Here is a 6,503-nt window from a genome sequence, read left to right on the forward strand (position 1 = left end):
CCCCAATTTAGGGCCCCACATGGCATGAATCGAAGCGCATGTTCCTTCCCCTGCCTCCCTGGGGGACGGGCTTGCAGCATGTGGCCCCTCGCTGCCTCCTGAAATCTCAGAGAATTTGTCCCAAACTTTATACCATTTCTCTGGAATTTCTTCTCCAGAGGTTCGCCGCAAACCAAAACCACATTTATTTGAAGCTTGATTTAGCCTTGCTGGAGCCTTTCTGCTGACCTCCTCGGGCTCAGGATTTCATAACACCCCGTGGTTTTGTAAGCAATGGACGCTTGGTTTCATGGATACGTTTCACTCAGTGCCCTAAGAAAACAAACAGCAAGCTCACCCCAGAAGATGTTTGTCTCCTTTTTGGTTTTCCTTCTGATAAATCCGTGGGGAAGCCATGCACATATCCTGTACACACTTGGATGCGGCGCAGATTTCTTTGAAACATTAAGCTCCAGTCTCGCAGGGTAGGCTTTGATGTCCAGCAAGGTCGGCCCAGCTCCTCCGCCTGTATCTGAGCAATCAATGCCAGACGTTTTAAGGGAAAATTAATAAAGCCAGCCCCAGGCTCTACCACAGTTTGTAGGACACCTCTTCTCAGGGCAGCTTTGCCCAGTCTCTTAGGGTTCAAGATTGAATTAAGGACTGGGAGATAATACACGGCCAAATAGTGTGGACATCAGCCTGTGTGGCTGGGTCTTCTTTTGTAGAATCATAGACAATCATTCAGGTTGGAAAAATCCTCTGAGATCATCAAGTCCAAGTGTTAGACTGGAGAACATCAGCGTCAGCCTGCAAGAGAAACTCCTCGGGTCTGGAAAAGTGGAGAGGAGGGGGACGGAGATGGAGGGAGCCCGGCCTCACAGCAGCGCCAGTCCTGCAGCCCTGCTCCCTGGCTGCGTATTTATTTAATGCCTTTGTTTCCCAAGGCTCCGTGGTGCATCCAGAGGGCACAACGTGCATCTGAATTAGGTGTGAGCATCAGCTCAGCAGCACCTTGTACACAGCGATGGCAGATGACATACTTACCACCCTTCTGTGCTAATGGGTGCAGGGAGCGCCGGGAACACTGAGGCTGTTTCAGAATAAATCTCGCTTGATGTTTTTGTTTGCTCCTGAATGTTACAGCCTTTTAATCTGCCTCTGACACTCTGAAATCCTGCAGCACTCTCATTTTCCTTGATTTATAATTCTTCAAAGTGCATCGACACTGCCTGCCTGCCTGCCCCATCCCTGCAGGGTAGTTGGCCTTGCCCACGCCCCTCGGTGCAGTATGGGGCCAGCTCCGTATTTACAGGCAGGTGCCACGGGTCAGTTTTTGAGCAAGCCATCACCTGTGCGAGTTCCCCTGGGAGGCAGCGCGTGCTTCCTCGGGCAGGGCAGCATCGTGGGCTTTGCTTCGGGCTGTGCTGCACGCAAAGCAAAATGCAAGCACAAGCAATTAAAACCAGAGCAAGAGAGCGTGGTCACAGGCTCCCCAGGGGTCAGTGAGGTAGGAGGCGAGTGGGGGACTGCAGCAGTAACCTGTAGCCAGGGATTTTTCCTGTGTGTCTCGTGCCAGATCCCCAGTTATTCATTGTACTACGCAGCAAATGCTCTTGCATCACTGCTTCCTGCTCTCACCTCGCTTATCGTAGGAAGCCTCTGCAGCACATAATTCACTGCTAATTAACTCACGGTGGCAGCCTCAGCACCAGCGCTGCTGGGGGAGTGATGTTAAACCTGGAGACTGTAACTGGTGGGGAAGGATGCTGAGCGGGGAGCGGTCAGCCCGTCACAGAATAGGTATGGCCACGTGGGATAGATGGTGATTCCATCTGACGAGGCTGAAAATACCTTCAAGACCCCTTGGGGGAGCACCAGGTGGAGCAGCAGCCTCTGGTGCAGTGGAGAGAAGGTGCAGGGAGTGGGCAAGGTGTGCTCGGCTGCTTCCTTTGGGAAGAGAAAGAAGTCAGCCAGGAGGTTGCACAAGTTAAGCTGAACCAGTTCTGAGACACAAAAATTCCCAGCAGTGCTGAAATAGTTAATCTTCATCTTTCAAGATGCTATTTTTACACAGACCCCTAAAAAAAAAAAAAAAAAAAAAAAAGAAGGTTATTAAAATTCTCTCATTTGTCTTCTCTCATCCTTTAAAACTGCGTTGGAAGAGAACATCGATGCAGCCCCCATCAGCAGCGCGGTGTGGAGTGCAGCATGCTGACCCCGAAAAGTTAACAGCCCCTGGAGATGCACTGCCACGTCCTAAGCAAGCATAAAGCATTTGGATTAAGAGATTTTAAATTCATTTAAGGCATAAGGACGGCGCTCATCACAGAGCACGGCTGCCTGCACGAGGAGTGAGAACATTTTGCAGCGTGTCAGCGCTCAGCTAAGGGAAACACGTGATGGCTTCCAGGAGTGGCGTCACTTTCCAGTCAAACAGACCCGAAATGGTACATCAGTCTGTTCAACAGATACAGCCATGTAAAGCCAGTTCGATTTCAATGTAAAATTAATTAAGGGGTAATTTTTGAAGTCTTTCTACCAAGACATAAAACCACCGGGAAGCAGACATCTCCACGCGTGAGCTCCCCCACTACAGGCGATGCAGGCACCTGCTGCTTGTGAGGAGCACATAACCTCGAAACAGGGAGCTTTCCTCCCAAATCCATCCTTCACTGCTCTCCATCCTGCTCGGCACCACTGTGTGCCTTGAGCCCCCCATCACTGACCTACCCTGACTTAGTGACCTGGAAAAGCTCCAGGACTGGCAGCAATGCCCAAGGGGGGACAGCCCTGCAGTCAGTCAGGCCAGAAAGCACACGTCCACCCACACGTGAGTTTTGTTGGCCTCTGGGCGCCACCAGACCATGGCGATGCTGTTGGAGAACATGAAAGGAAGACCCTGAGATGTATTTAATGCAAGAACATTGTCCCTGATCTCTGTGGGTTTTAAAACGCACTGACAACTTCATAGGGGTCACTTCATGGCCCCCAACAAGGGCACCAGTGAAGACTGGGGCAGGAAGCAAAGCCCAACACCCCAGCCAAGCTTGGCCATGCAAAAACCCACATCATGCCATAGCTGCCACGGGAGCAGGAGCTGGATGATGGCAATGACCTAGCCTGGTGCTCCTCCCGGGCCATGGGACAACATTTTAGGAAGTTAATTTATTTTCCTCCTCTCTCTTTTATTTTTCTTTCCCCCCTGTGATTTGCATTACCGGTTGCTCAATGGGTTGTGGCACACTTTCCCCCCATTCACAGCTCCAAAGCCCTCCCCATGTAGCAGTGTTGCAGGTAATTCACTACTTGATCTTACAACTCCAGCACGTATTGCCAGCCGCAGGAATTTTATTTCAGACCAAATCACCATCCTTTTGGAAGTTAATAGCCATTATTTTCCTCTAGTGGAGTTTCATCTCCTCTATAGCAAGTAGAAAGAAAATATTTCTGTCTCTCTGGAGGCATTAGGTGGAGATCTGCGTAACAGAGGCATCCCAGTGCTGCCCCTTAATTTCTCCATCGGCGCTGAGGTCATTCAGAAAATAGGAGTTTTCACTCTGCTCATCTCTGCTCTTGAGGTCAACTTGGTTTTTGTGGAAAAACAGTATTCTGGGAGGTTTTGTTCATCCATTCCCCGGTGTAATGGTCAGGCTTTTCTCCTCTTACCTGAGGTGTTCAATGGCAGCCACGATGCTCCTGTGACCAAAGACCTCTGGAGAGGCCCAGCTAAAGAAACCCCGGAGCCACAAGGGCATGTTTTAACTTTTGCCATTAAACCTGAGCGGTCCCTTCCCTCTCACACTGGGCCTGTTATTGCAATATGCTTCAATATACGAAATACTTCAGTTAAATCCTCCCCAACAGTTCCCTTGTTGGGCTAAATAAAAGCCAGCTTTCTTCCTTCTGTCCCACTAAGATCTCCAATCATCTCCATTGTGTTTCTCTTGGCATCCTTAATATTATCGGTATGCAGCCAGAACAGAAATTGCTGGCTTTATGATCAGCTTTAATAACAAGTGTTTAATAATTGCAGGTATAATTATTCACAACACTGACAAATTTTCCTATTCACCACTAATTTCTTCAAATTGCTCCAGGCGTAAAGCAAAAACAGACTAGTCAGAAAGCCATTCATTCCTAATCAACTTGTGTTGCTGTTGTTTAAGGAACAAAATTTTCAACCCTGGCGTTCCAATGAGATTTCATTACAATAAATGAAAAATAAAGATAACGGTGGCTTACTGCTCTATACTATGCACAGATGCTTCTGATTTTGGTTAGGAGCGTTAATACCCGAGCTCTGTCAGGGTGCGCCTGCACTGATAAGGCACGACAGGCGCCAGCAGTGTATTTCCCCAGCCTGTTTTTGTCTGTTCAAATGCTTTGATGATTATTGCCACAAGCCTAAAACACGGGGCCATGTCATGAAACCCCAAAGAAGGGCTTGGCACTGGCTGCCACCCATCCTGCTGGGGACGTCCCAGCCTCACAGGATGGCTGAGGCTGGCAGGGACCTGGGGGTCCTTCTGCCCCAAGCCCTGCCCCAGCAGGGCCACCCCCATCAGGGTGTCACCAGAACCACAGCGCACACAGGAGGGACACACAGCATGCTTACAGAGAGGAAGGAGCAGCTACAAGGCATTATGGAAGAGCTACACCCCTTCCTCCGTGCTCGCTTGGCCATGGCACCCTTCCCTACAGCATGTAGCTGTACCTCACCAGAAGGGTCCAAGTCCAGCTGCTGTAATGCATGAGTAGAAGCTGCGTGGGGCAATCCTGGCTTTGGGCTGGGTGGCAGAGGTGGCCTCTTGTGCCAGGTACAGGTGATGCAGCTGTTGTGGATGGCCGAGGAGCAACCTAACCACAGCCCTGGGCTTCATCTCCTGTCTAGGAACGAGCCAAAGCTTCCACAAACCAAGCTTGCCCTAGTGACAGCCAAAACTCCTCACAAGTTTTGGATCTAAGCTAAAACAGACACGGTTTTCTATAACGTTGACCGGCATTGGATCCTGGTCTGGTTAATCTTTGTCCTCAGCATCAGAGTGGGGCACCTGGGACCCGCCACACGAGCCCAGGACAGCATTTCCTAGCCCTGAAGCACAACACGTTGTCTCCAGAGCCTCTCAGACAGAATAGTAAGGATAAACACAAGGACAGCAGGGATATTTGCTAATTCAGACATCCAGAGGTATGAGGGAGGAGGCAGGGTGACAGCAGATGGGACAAATAGGGACAAAATCTGCCCCTCAGTGTCCCCAGATGTGGTGAAGGCCATAACGGGGCCTACCTCAGGGCGCTGTGGCAGGCCTCAGCCCTCTCCTGCCTCATCAGCCTGCGCCTGCTGCCCCATAACAGCAGTGACAAGCTGTAGGAGTTTATGGAGCCGCTTGATTTTTGGGGTTCAAAATATAATAATAATTAAAATGATTTTTTGAGGGTACGTGTGGCTCCAGCTGAAAGCTCCCCTTGCTTTCTCAGGACCTCGTGGCTTTCAGTGCAGGGCTCTCCGCCCTCACAATGCCGGAGAGGGCGGACATGCAAGGAGCAGCGGGTGGCAAACACAAAACACCGCCTCCACCAACAGAGCCCTCACCATTACAATAGCACTTCAAATTTATTCTATCCAGAAGTGTTGGAAGATCAGTCTTTTGCAAGTGTTTTTTCTAATTAGCACTCTGCAAGCCACGGAGCCCCTGTCGCCACAGACAGACCTCTCTCCAAGCGGAGCCCCGGCTGATCCCGGAGCCCCACGCTCGCATTGCTCAGTGTTGAGGGGTGCTAATGCTCCAGCATGCAGCAGGCATTTTCTTGAATGTTGAAAGACTTAAATTACAACCATCCTATAATTTGGCAGGTTAGAAAAGAAGCTTTTAAAGAGCCTTGTTAAATGAATGACTTAAACCCTCACCCCAGGCTCTTTTACAAATTCATTTGCACCCCAGAGAGAAGGCATGAGGGAGGCACAAACGTAGGCATGATCCATGTCTAAATTCCTGATTGCTGAATTAGAGAGAAGCTATGATTGTTTCACCCATTAATAAAGGATTTGGGGCGATTTTGTTGGAGCATTGGTCACTGCCATAGCCACGGCTTCCTCCCATTCCTCCACAGGGCAGGGATTTGAAGGAGATTTAAGGAGGAACCTGCAGTAGAGAAAACATTCAACTTGGCACCTTCAGATGCTTAATAAAGTGAAGGACACCATGCAAGGTGTCATTCCAAGAGCCTGGCCACCGCAGCACAGCGTGCCCTGCCACCAGCGTGCCACTGCAGCAGGCAGAGCTCAGCAGGAGAAACATTTCCTCCCTATAGGAAATGCAGGAGAAACCACAGCAAAAGGGGGCAGAGGTCCTCCTCCTCCCTCCTCCAGGAGGATCCCTCAGCAGGAGATGCAAGCAAATGTTGTGTGCTGACCGGGAAACAAGTGTCCCCGTATAGAGTTGAGATGTGATTAAAATCAATGTCTGCAATTTCTTGCGTAGACAGACCTCTAAAGCTATTAAGCCTCACCTCTATATTAG

Source organism: Aythya marila, assembly GCF_965140915.1.
Source record: "Aythya marila genome assembly, chromosome: 4".
Classification (NCBI taxonomy): domain Eukaryota; kingdom Metazoa; phylum Chordata; class Aves; order Anseriformes; family Anatidae; genus Aythya; species Aythya marila.